Below are 13,177 nucleotides of genomic sequence, written 5' to 3'. Positions count from 1 at the left end.
AAAAAGACATCTTAAAAAGTTCTGTTCTACATCTATATTCTTTAATCTTAAGTGGGTGATCACGCCTTGCAGAATTGTACTCTGTTGCCTTTATATAGCTATCATGATTGAGGACGCTTCTATTATGATATATACTGTGCAAAATTTTAACTCTGAATGTCTTTCTACGATTTTGAAGGGTATTCCAGCCTAAGTTTTCTTTTGTTTGGGATGCGCTAAAATACCGTGTATAATTTTGAACCACGAAACGTGCTGCTAAGCTTTGTGCCCTTTCTAGTTTCATTATGTCGGTCACAGTCCAGGGGTCCCAGATGGCACAAGCATATTCCAGTATTGGCCTTATGTTAGTCTTGTAAAGTAAATTTCTTGTTTCTAAAGGAAAGCACTTCGCATTTCTGCGCAACATACCAAGAACTCGACACGCCTTAGCAATTATATAGTCAACATGAAGGTGCCAGCATAGTTGTTGGATCAAGTAAACACCAAGGTATTTATATTCACACACTGATGCAAGATTTGCCCCGTTAATGCTGTGGCGACCGTTGTCTAGTAAAGCACATCTGCACCGTTTTGTCAAGATTTATACCCATGCCCCATTTATCACAACACTCTGCAACCTTGTCTAAATCTTTCTGTAGTTCATTGTAATCATCGGGACCTTTTATAACACGATACAAAACGCAGTCATCTGCAAACAATGTGATACAAGATGATATGCCAATGGATATATTATTCATGTATAACAAAAACAAGAGCGCACCCAAAACTAAACCTTGAGGCACCCCCAATGACACATCAACACCGTGCGACAGTTCACCGCCAACGACTAGACATTGCGTCCTACAACTTAAGTATTGTTTTATCCACTCAACAACCGTTTTATTTATGTTGTACCACGACAATTTTTAAAGCAGCAAAGAATGAAGAACTACGTCAAAAGCCTTTCTTAAATCTCAAAAAATGCAATTTGCACAATCCCCTTTGTCAAGGGTTGATGCTAAGTCGTGTGTTAATTCTGTAAGTTGAGTAACACAAGAATAACCACTTCGAAATCCATGTTGCTGAGGAATCAATAAGGAAAACATGTTCAATTTGCTCATTATGTTACTAAAAAGTACATGCTCAAATATCTTGCAGAGGACACTAGTCAAGGACACAGGCCGAAATTTGAACACAAATTTTCGAGGTGCCGATTTCGGAATAGGAACAACATTGGCGATTTTCCAGTCTGCAGGCCATAAACCACACGTCAAGGACTTAGTAAAAAGCACACACAGGTATTTAGACAACGGGCCTGCACAAGCGGAGAGCAGAAAGTTCGGCAAGTCATTGGGCCCGCTGGCACTAGTGGTACTTAAACGCTCAAGTTGCAGTCGAATGCCCCTCCTGTCAAAGACGATGTCATTCATGGGTTCCCCTCCGATAAGCCCGCAGTGAAACATTAAAACCGTGTTAGTTGCGCGCGCAGAAAAAACAGAGCTGAAGAAAGAGCTAAAACATTCTGCCTTATCGAGGCTTTCAGGAACAAGAGACCCATTGTGTTCGAGCACAAAAATCGGCACTTCGTCTTTTCTATTCCTCTTGATAAATTGCCAGAATTCCCTAGGGTTAGTTTTTAACCTCGAATGAAAAGAAGCATAAAAAACACCTTTCGCGTGTGATATTGCGGACTTCGCGACATTTGAAGCGTGCTGCAATTGTTGCTTTTTCTGGGGTGTCGGGTTCTTTCTGTACACAGTGTATACGCGATTCCTTTTTTCCAGTGCCCTACGAACCTCCCTCGTGAACCACGGCTTACTTCTACCCCGCCTTGACGTCATTATCCATGATGGGACGAATTGGTCACGCAACTCGAAAATCTTATTTTTAGACACTAAAAATAAATTTGACTTTGAATTTGAAAGATGACACGCTTATTCGTGGTACATCATAGCATGCATGCTCGTTGAAACTCGTCTGGCGTAGACACCAGGGCCAGATTTCCCTGCAGTACATTGTGATTGCTGGGTCGGGTTAACACGAATTTTACAAATTTATAGATAAATATTCTTCCGCCTCCTCAGTATTACAACAGGACATAAAAAATTGTATAGATGGCCGCATTTGCATTTATAAACGCACGGCTGATGTCCGCGTTGACTGGATTTGTGATCTTGATGAGCGCGCTTGTCTGCGTGAACTCTACCATGGGAATGCAAAGTTTGTTTTGCACATCGTCATTTCCATCATCTTATTTGCTCAAGAAATTTACTTGATAAATAGCAGTGGGAAAGAGCAGTGGGGCGAATGCTTCGTCCTTAAATTTTTACTTCGATTCATTCAAGGAAATAGGGAAAAATTACAGATGTCTTGGCAGCGCCAACCACGAAATATCTCAAGAAAGTTTGTTTCTGTTGGACCAAATTGGCTATTTTCTTGTACGAAATTATTTCCAGGCTGTTATTTGACCGGTTGCTAATTAAATGCTTTGCAATTGCGACGTCAGTTGATTGTGGGCACACGTACCATATGTGCAGGGTGGGCATGACTGTAAGCGCGGCTGTCCTTACAGACATCAATTATGTCACTTCCGGCCAATATCCGATGCTGATATGGGTCGTGTGTGTGTCACAGGTCTGGCGCGATGGATCTCTTCTGAAGACATCTCGAGCAATGACTCCCATTCATCTTTAATATTCATCTCACGCATATGTGAGTAAGCGCGTTGCGTGCGAGGCGAAGCGGCAGCAACCAGTGCTGCGCAGGCATCACGTCCAAAACACTCTGCTCATACAGGACAACTAGTCGGCGTGACATAGTCGGTAAGGCATCTGCTTCACAACCCAAAGGACCCAGGTATGACGCCGGGCCCGGCAGTGTTTTCTTTCGCTTGCTCAGAGGAGCCTTCATAATACAAACAAAGGCTAAGTCCGGTTTGATAAGCTAGTGGTGTTCTCGCAATAGCGTATCGGCGTACCCTAGTAAGCACAGCAAAGTGAAAGATTGCACCATCTATGGGCCCGTTCACGCAGACCACCAAGTGTTCACGCAGGCGCTCACGAAAGCATACAGAAAATTGTTTAAGATGGATTGGGTAAGACATTTCATATAAAGGTTGTTGCTACCGTCTTTCTGACCTTCGTGCCACTTTAATGCCACTGACCTTAATGCCACTTGGCTCACCTTTGTCAAATGGTTCTGAACACCTTTTGTCACTTTTTACCGAGCTTGTCATTTGATGTAAAAAAAAAGCCTGAGCAGAAATCGAAACTGAAACCGAGTTCTGAGTCGTTAATACGCAAGAAATCCCCAGCCAAGATGAGGCGGCGTGCACGCTTGGATGCGAGCACGTCGTGCGCGTCTTTTCAACGTAGATGAGGCGTCGGTGGACGTGTTTCCCTTTAAAATGTTGCGCAGACGATTTGTTTTCTGACTTCTATTCTCAAGCTGCGAAACCATAAACAACTAAGATAAGGTGGTTTCTGGGCGGGCTTGAAATTTATAATAATAGTTCCTTTATTTTCCATCCGAAATTGATGGGGGAGATCGAAAAAAAAAAGCTGGGAAAAAAGAGGGGGAAAAAAGAAAAAGAAAAAAAAACAGCTTGACTAGTTTCCTACTCCCCATTGAGAGAAAATACGAACAGATACGAAGAAAAATCGGCAAACAGGGCGGAATACATCGTGCACATACACTTTGCACAAATAAAAATAAAAATTATACACTATCAAATACAATAAATAACACTTTGACATCCACTTAATGCAGCCATACGGCTACAAAGGAAAGCTATACAGCTTTCTCAGAAACTTCGCAGTTGAAGAAAAATTCGTCCTGGTCAAACTTCCCTTTACAGAAACTTACTCCACCTTGGGGATTTCCCCTAAATCTGGTCGATTAAATAACACTTGTGCAATAAATACAATAAATAACAAATTTATTGGAGCAGATGAATCTGCGTTTTCAGTGGGCAATAAAAACAGACTGCTCTTTTCTTTTCTGTTTTTTTTTCTGTAAGTATTGATGTACCGCCATTTTTTGCAATGGAGAAAGCCCAAACTTCATGATCACATTGCGTGAGCTAGTCGTTTTTTTAATGAAAAGTGTTCGTTAGGTATCGTAATATTCGTATCTTCTCGCCATATCTTCTGAGGAATAAATGCGAATAAAAAATATAAAACAGGATTCAGATGATATTTTCACAAACAAATTTTCAAAGTTAGCTGTGAAACCAGAGCAGAAAAAGAAGTACCGACACGCGTGATCTGTCTTTGTGCTTGTTTTTGTCTTTATGTTTGGGCGCGCATGTTAACAGACACATGTGCGGCTGCCGAGACAGATGAAGGTTGATAACCTGGCACTTGACTTTATCGCGGCGAAGCCCAGCCGAGCGCCCGGATAGCTCAGTCGGTAGAGCGTTAGGCTTTTAACCTAACGGTCCAGGGTTCGAGCCCCTGTTCGGGCGGTGGTTGTTTTTTTTTTTCCTAAAGCGGATTATTTTTATAGACAGATGAAGGTTTCGCGGTGAAGGCGAGCAGAGCGCCCGGATAGCTCAGTCGGTAGAGCGTTAGGCTTTTAACCTAACGGTCCAGGGTTCGAGCCCCTGTTCGGGCGGCGGGTTTTTTTGTTTTCTCTTTTCTAAAGCGGTTTTTTTAGGGTACGTGCACACCTTTACAGGATAATTAAAACTAGCAAAACGCTGCCCCAAGCGCATTGCTTTTTTTTCGGTAGTGGTAATGTTAAGTTCATTGTAAAATCGCATAGTATGCTAAGTACAACCTCGAGAATTCAGTGGCTAAGGTGTTGCGCCTCCGAGCTCAAGGTAGCGGGTGCAATCATTTTTAATATTAAGTGTCCAGGTGAATTTTTTTTTCTTCTGATGAGAAGGAAAAATTTCTCGGGACACTTAATTCGTAACGTGCTTTGAAGGCACAGGAATTACGGCTTCCTTTGGCTGTAGTTATCAAAGAGTTCTTCCCTACTACATTGTGTGCGCTGCTTCTTTCGTTTTCGTTTATTCGCTTTTTTTTGCGTGAATTACTTTGAATGCCAGAATGGTGACTCTTCCCCCAAGCCTCCCCAAGATCAGATCTCCTTGGCTGAAGTACGCCTGTTTAACTCACGTGACCTCTCGTTCTCCTGTCAGGCAAAGTGACGTCACTGCCATACGCACTAGGCTAACGCTTATTTTGCAGCTAGTGGAAACATGCTGATGTGGCGTCGTAGTAGTATACACTCGGCTCCTACTCTGCACACCCGAGTACGATTTTCCGTACTGACTTCATTGTGTGTTCATTATTTACTGCTTACGGCGGCTACCGTTTCCTGTTCCAGACAACAACATAGCCGGTTCCGCACACGCACAATGGGGCACGCTCTTACCCTAGAACAAAAGTCGTGACAACCGACAAACCTTATTTTATATTGTCCACGGAAGCGTGCACAATGATAAGTGGCCCCCTAGTATCGATAACGGGCAGTCGCATCTGCAGTGGTCGCTTCACGACGCCAACCTCTCAGCATTCACACAATCAAGGCTCACTCAGGAAGCGGAAGTCATCCCAGCGGCAGTAAACCACGCCACTTACTCTTACGTTCAACACCGACTATCGAGTGACATGCAGACGCTACGAGTATAGTTTCTCAAACAACCGTGACCGAGGTTCCTAAGCAAGCCCCCACACCCCCTTCTCATGTGGTCAAAACAGTCAACTGCCCCTCCGCCCCCTCAAGCAACGACTCTGCTTATACACTGGTACGCGCTCTCACCAACCTTGGCCATGGAGGAGGAGAACTGCCCAAAGCCGATTGAGACCTAGCAGAAAGGAGGAGGAGGAACAAACTTTATTAGCAGTGAAGTCGAGCGGGATCCTAATAACGCAATATTATGGACTATAGGTAGAAGCACCTTTCGCCTCACTCAGCCCAAGTTGTCCAAATTAAAGAAAAACCCGTAACGGGCACTTATCACTAAGCCGAGGAGCCAGCTCTGGTACCAACCATGAACATCCGGACTAGGAATTCCCCACCACAAATGTTTTTTTTTTTTTTGTTGCTCAATGAGTCTTTTCTCCTCCTCTCTGATCCTGGCACTTTACGAACCTCACCCTTAGTGTAATTGCCTTTTTCGTATGCCTACGATGTGTTGGCAGCCTACTCGACCACTGGCGGAAGAATAATTCGAATCTGAAATAATTACGACTAGTAACCATCTTAAAAAAAGGTGTAGTGTAGACGAACAAAGAAACAACCCCCCGCTCTCTCGGAGACATTATTGTTGTCACACCACTCTCAAGGCAGTAACCCAGTTTTTGAGTGCTGTAAAAGAGGAAGAGAGAGACAAAAAATCGGTTGAATGGAGGTACGTCTCTGGGACAGCTTAGGAAGAGCCGGTAGTGGCGATCGATTGATGACGGTCCCGAAAGAAATCGACAGCGAAAACAATTCACGAACGACCGCCCAGACTACAACGTTCGCACGGACTTGCAACTTGCGTTGCCGCGCGTACTTTTTAGGATCGATGTTGTCTGGTATACTCCGTAAAAATTTTGCTGCTACAACTCTTTCAGAACAAAACACGGAAGGAACCATGTGGGGGAGCAGAAAATCACGTTGTAGTGCGTGTGTGTGTGCGTGTGCGTGCGTGCGTGCGTGTGAGTGTGCGCATGTTGACATAATATATTAATAAATTAATATAATATACTTCTACGAGATCCCTTACAACCTGATATTTACGGCGATAACGCATATCAGTGTCATTATACCCGGTTTGAGGGCCACATTTCCTGCAATGAGTGGAAGTCGATTGTATCGACCAGGAAGATAACACTTGCGTCAGCAAAACTTCTACCCCGTGCACAAAAAGGAGCCTGCTCTTATCAGTTTCTGGTTTGTCTAATCTTTGTTTTCTGTATTCTCGCTCAAGCACATAGTGTTTAAATAAACCCTGCAGTTATAAATAGCTAGAGCTCGTGCCGGGTTATCTGCTCTCTGTCCATCGCTACTGTACGCTATTAAGAACTTTCCAGACTGTATAGCGCGATGAAAAAAACAAATGGGAGGTACAATTCCAGCCGCCCTTTTTCCTGCGGTCATTTACACGGGCACCTGTTACAATCAAAAAGTAGTGCGTAAGGGCGACGCACTATCAACACGAGCAGGCGCTTGATCTAAATCTCTAACACTAGTTGCAAGCGAAAAACATTGCCAGTGGGAAGGCATGCGCAATGATAACCGAACTGAGCACTCTAGCGGATGCTTTGTAATATTGGATTGGTTTTTTTTTTAAAGCACGTTGCAATGCTTTCGGCAGCGATTGAAGAAGAATAGCTGTTAGAGCTATTCTTCCTAAATAAACAAATTTCTTAATTAACAGGATGCAAAGAAAGTTGCGTGACAGCGCAGACCGAAATGTACGACTATCGACTACTTTCGTGCTAGGCAGTCGGTTTGTTTTGTTTTGTGGGCTTACTGTTCCTCTCAGCTGTAACAATTATGCTAAGTCTAGAAACCGGGGGGTGTTCCGACGCACCAACCGCACGCTCGGAGTGGTCGGGGCAAGATATTAATTATTGCAAAAAGACTTATAGATGTGTTGGGTTTTATGGTACATAAGCAACTAGGGCCAACAAGCGCCAAACAGAAGGTTGCGTGTTTACTTTTGCGGATGACTATTATAGCTTGTTTCAGAGCATTGCTTCTTTAAAAAACTAAAGACGTAAAAGACTTCAACAAGAGCATTGTTTCCTCGGATTCAACAGAGATGAAATGGAATGTGTTCGTAGTAGAACTACCTGAAACTTTTTTTAAGGACCTCAAATTTGGCACATGACGTATTTTAGGATGAGGACGAAGCGATTGCGTCTCATATTTTACGATTACCTACCCTTTTCCGGGCTTAATTCTGCGCTTATAGTTCCCGCGGGGCTCTATGATTGCTTCCTCTGCAGAGAATGTTGTAAGAAAGCATCATCGTGCGCATCATGATGTAATGAATGTCTTAACAATGAAAAAATGGCGTCGGACTATTTGAATGTGCCTACGCAGTGACCTGAGCGTTACGGGGACCTTCCGATGACATTACGCGCAGAGCTAAGCGTGATTCACTCATCCCTTACGAAGAATGTGGGACGTTCCGCATAAATATTGCGAGGAACATCTTTCATCACGGGTTGGAGTTTCGCAAGTGTTAGAGCAGACAACATTGACGGAGAACAGACTTCTGCGTCGTCACTAACAGGTCTGGTGGTAACAATAGAAAAAAATGCTAAAACGTCCGGGGTTAACTCCTCTATTGGTTGAATCGGTGGTGGGATGTATTCATACATATGCGCACACTGCTTGATCTGTAGCTTCAAAATCGCATACTCGTCACACAATTGTCTCCAAAGATAAGCGTTATTCGCGCCCGATAAGTGATGAGGACCTGTGAGTAGACTGATAAGCCTGCGTATAGATAGATAAGGTGGAAGCCAATGCCCCCTGACCCTATTAGTCTACGCATTTCTTTCCTCATGAGGTATAACGGCTTGTCGGTTCCTTTTACACACTTCACAAAAATGCTAGTAAAAAACAGGTAGTAACAGGTTGTATTTACTAACTCCTTACGAACTTTATTACCCCCAGAGTGGTACGTAAGTCCTGCGGCTAAGTATAGAACCTAAATGCTATCGCTACTAGTCTAGACCGTGCACTTAGTAAGTGCGGCTCGTTTGATACTAATATTCACTGATAGCAACAAAATTTTATGAATTATTGAACATAAGGACTACAGCACTTTCCTCACTCCAAGAAACGATTAAAACGATTTTGTAAATCCCCGTGCTGACTCGTACATTCCCACATTAAATGCATAATTCTAAAATTATCGCTAAAATATTCCAGTTTTGCGACAAGCCCACTGACTCTACCAGAGCGGTTTCCGCTGCTGGCTATAAAAGCAAGAGGAGCAGATGTATTTCAGAGGTAACTAAGTTATACTCACTCTCCTTGTGCATCCCGTTGGTTTTCTTGCTGAATTTCTTTGTTGTCTAAGTGTGATATTTGCGTGTTGAATGTGTCTATGCCGTGTTGCGCGCTCAACCGATCCACATTGTCACGCGTAGCTTTTTACTACTTCATGCGTGACCAGTTGGTAAAAGCCGTAAGTACCTAGTAAATACTGTGACAACAAACATCTTTTTTCGAGAGTCATGTCACACCCCACTGTATCTCGTAGGGAGCGGGATAGCACTACGACGCCTCACTGCGCCCCTTGCATGGAGCGGGGTGACCCTGCTTCTCATTTGGAGATGCAGCGCCTGTTATCATTCCACTTATTACATTGCTCGCACACTTTGTACTAAAGGCGGACAACGCTCGTCAGAATTTCATATCTGGGCCTATAATGTCATTTTAGCTATAATTTTTATGGGCCGCCTAAAGGCGAGCAACAGTTGGTAGCACAGAAGGCTAAGTCTATGGGTGCTTTGAGCCACTCCATTCCGAACGAAGGCAGTTCAAGGGCCCCTGTATAGGACGCTTGAAGTTTGAGCAGTAGTACTGGTGTGCGCTGCACAACTTCCTAGGTTCTTAACTGATTGTTTGTTTTCCGCTAATTTGTAATGTTTCTTTCTCTTACTTGTGCCGTTTCATGTTTGCCTTGTACGCCGCCCAAAACTTGAACGTGTCATATTGTACATAACATTGGGAGAGCGGGAGATAGTGAAGCTGTTCGTACAGCTTTTTTTGCTTGCCTCCCTCCTCTCAAAGGATGGAAAATAAAAGAATTATTATTATTAGTTCGCGCTCGGTGTAATAGAACCACAGAGAGCAGCAGGTGAAGAACTCGCCTACGAATAGAGCAGCAATTTGGGCAACCCATTTTTATTTTATTCAGAGTACCTGCAGGAACATCAACGGCTGTTGGAATCCTTCTTTTGTTCAAAAATAACAGCAGAGAATAAAGATGTGAGCCAGAAAAATACGCACAAACTGTGTGCTCTAGACTATATAGTTTTACGAAGTATACCCGACTCTCCGTCGCATTTGTCTTGACAGAGCAGCGAACAATGATGTAATTCTGCTGAAGAAGGTCCTGGACGATTGACTACGAAAAGCCCCTGAGGGAAGGGCCGATGTGTCTAGCATGATTTCTTCTTTATGACGACCCATTGCAGTAACCAGGAGATGAAAACTATTGATCAGCTCCTTGTGTTACCGTAAAATTGGAAGCCACTCGATGGGGTGTTTCTGATCATGTCTATTGACTCTTCGCACGCTGTCACACCTTTGCGCAAAAATGAAGACTGTTTAGTGCACAGAATTTCTGCTTTCCAAAACCATTCTCTTGCCGATTGGGAGGTCATAGGAATTACTTAGCGTGCTTTCCTTGCGTAAATTGGTTGAACATAAGATATCGTGGTTGTATATACCCTAAATTACAGCCCCATGATTTGTGGATAAAGAGGTTATACGCAACTCCTCATGGAGGTAATTGGCAGCTCATAACCCCGACAAAATCGATAATATGTTTTATTATCGGATCACAGGTTCTACGTGCATAAGGCATTCCGTCTGTATCTCTGTGCGAGAACGAAGTCTATTTGCTGTCCTGCTTGTCAGGGAAATGTGAAACTAATTTCAGTTTCTTCCTTAACGCAAAGTTAATTCAGAGCATGCGAAAAGTTTTTCAGGAGATTGTAGTTCTATTTTTTAACCCAGTTTCGACTGGACGTTCGCTTTTGTGCTATCGTTCGTCTATAAATGTTATCGCTTGCGGCACGCGGTTTGTTCACCGGTCCTTCTAAACAGTAAAGAAGAGCAAAAAAATGCCTCGACTGTCTCCAAAAATCTAAAAGTAATTTACCTTGCCCCAAGAACAACGAAGATTGCTCCTGGCGTGACTAGCACTTTGACCACTGCGACTGCTACAAGCTTGTTCCTCCTGCGTGGCGCGAAATTTTTTCTGTGGTGGTTGCAGCATAGAGAAAGAAACACTTTTTATTTCTCTATGGTTGCAGTTGCAGCAAGCACAACGTCCCTTGAGCGATTATAGCAGCGGTGGCAGCACACAGCAGTTCTTGCGTGTCTTTCAGCAGTTCTTCTGCGGTATCCGCAGTGAGGACGGCCGTCTCTTGGAAGCCTTATGCCAGGCTCTACCTGTGCTTGCGTGCTTCACGCCAATCGTTCTGGTCACATTACCAGTTGTGTTGTCGATGTGGTCTCACGTTACTTCATTCACTGTGGTGTGTGTAACTTTCACGTGTTACTCGCACGTAATGCAAGACGACACCATGCTGTGAATATTTAATTGGCATCCTTACAGTCTGCCGCCGTAATGTTCATGTCGGTTAAGCTGGCGCACGTAAAAAAACACAAGATAGAAGGTCAGGGCCTCGGAGCTGATGACGCGATATTCCATTGTTATAGCTTAGCGGGTATTCTTAGTTACATGCACCGTTGCTACTCTGTTGCAGCCCCTTGTGATAGGAATACGAACCTCCCTCTCTCAAAAAACTCGGAGCATCAACAGAACAAGTCCTCAGGATAATAAGAAGAATTATGAATAAACGCCACGGACTTGGTGAACGGGAGGCTACACTCTAAACTTTTTTTCAACCCATATACTCCCTAGAGGTTCTTTTTCGCCTGTCCTCTAGTGATCCTCCTTGTAGGAGTTTTTTTACTACATGGAACAGGGAGGTTTTGTTTACCTCCTCAAAACAAGGTGTTTTTAGGTGATAGAAAGGAGGTAGTTAGGGAGTGTTAAGAAATGTTAGGGAGAATTTAAGGAGATCAAAATGGGGTATTCTTGACTTCCTCAAGGCGTTTTTAAGTGATGTTTATGGACTTTTTAGGCGGTTGAATAGGAGCCTATTATGGCTCCCTTGGGAAGTACTTATGTTATTTTAGGGGCGTTTTGAGGAGGTTCAAGGGAAGCATTTACTTCTTTTGCATGGAGTTTTACGTTTTGTAGGCCTCGCGAGGGGAGTTTTTAGGAGGTTCAAGGGAAGCATATATTTCTTTTGAATGGAGTTTTGCAAAGTTGGGGCGGTTTTGTAGGCCTTCCGAAAGGAGTTTTTTCAAGGCCACAAGGGAGAGTTTCTAGTTCCCTGCGGGAGTACTGATTTCACACGGTTTTTCTCGGTTTCAGGTTTATTTCAAACGAACTTTCGCATACAAGTTTACATGGTACATGGTGTACACAAGGAGGCTCCGAAATAAAAACTTAGGGCGACCTCCTATAAGAAAGCAAAAATGGTAAATTGCTAAAAACACGCCAGTTAGGAATGGAAGACAGCAATAGAATGCTAGTTGAACAAACCGTAGAAATAATATTACTACAAGAACTGGAAATACGCGAAAAACAAAGATAGGCGCAAACACAACCACATGGTAAGTGAAATCATTATATAATAATAGCGGATCGAGAACGCGTCAGTACTTATCAGAGCTTATCAGAACGCATCAGCACTCAGTACACAAAGTGAAAAAAATGGTTTCATTGGTTTACAACAACAAAAAAGTTTCAGTTGGTGGTGAAATGAGCGATCTGTGTGCTAGTTGAACAAACTGTAGAAACAATATTACTGCAAGAACTGGAAATACGCGAAAAACATATAGGCACAAACACAACGGCATGGTAAGTGACATCATTATATATAATACTAGAGGATTGAGAACGCGTGAGTACTTATCAGTACGCATCAGTACTCAGTACACAAAGTGAAAAAAATGGTTGCAGTGGTTTAAAACAACAAAAAATTTTTGTCAATTGGTGGTGAAATGAGCGAGAGCTGTGTAGCGATTTGATGAAAGGTAACGAGCATTTTGTAGATGGTAAAGGCACAAGAGATAAATGATGTAGGAGACAGACAGCAATGAGATGGCTATGGATAAATGAGTAATATAAAGAACGAGAAATATGCTGCGGAAAATACCAGTGCGTTTTGATAAAGACACAAATGCGCCAAGAAAAGTGACCCAGTCTGAGGGGTTAATTGCAAGGATATAGAACAGAATGGGTGGTATCGCGACAGCTTCTTCAGAGTGAGAAGAAAAAGCCATGTAATTCGTGTTTTTCCGATAATTTTGAGTTGATTCATTTGGCACCAGTTGCCAACATTATTTAGATAATTGTTTCAAGTTATATTAGTTGGTTAATATTATTGCTTCACTAAAAGATAGCTGTATTATCAGCATACAGAAGGGCCCATCA

The 13,177-nt window shown here is 43.1% G+C and overlaps 2 non-coding genes across 2 annotated transcripts; both read left to right on the top strand.

Moving 5' to 3' along the window:
• Positions 1 to 4,371: 4,371 nt before the first annotated feature.
• Positions 4,372 to 4,444, top strand: Trnak-uuu (transfer RNA lysine (anticodon UUU)). The gene has a single exon. It is a non-coding gene; the product is annotated as a tRNA-Lys (tRNA).
• Positions 4,445 to 4,520: 76 nt separating this feature from the next.
• Positions 4,521 to 4,593, top strand: Trnak-uuu (transfer RNA lysine (anticodon UUU)). Its single transcript has one exon. It is a non-coding gene; the product is annotated as a tRNA-Lys (tRNA).
• Positions 4,594 to 13,177: the final 8,584 nt, after the last annotated feature.

This window comes from Haemaphysalis longicornis, unplaced genomic scaffold, assembly GCF_048455015.1.
Source record: "Haemaphysalis longicornis isolate Haplotype H1 unplaced genomic scaffold, Haemaphysalis longicornis Haplotype H1 scaffold_4, whole genome shotgun sequence".
In the NCBI taxonomy this organism is placed as follows: domain Eukaryota; kingdom Metazoa; phylum Arthropoda; class Arachnida; order Ixodida; family Ixodidae; genus Haemaphysalis; species Haemaphysalis longicornis.
The sequence above is the reverse complement of the archived record's forward strand: the minus strand, read 5'-3'. Positions and strand labels throughout refer to the sequence as shown.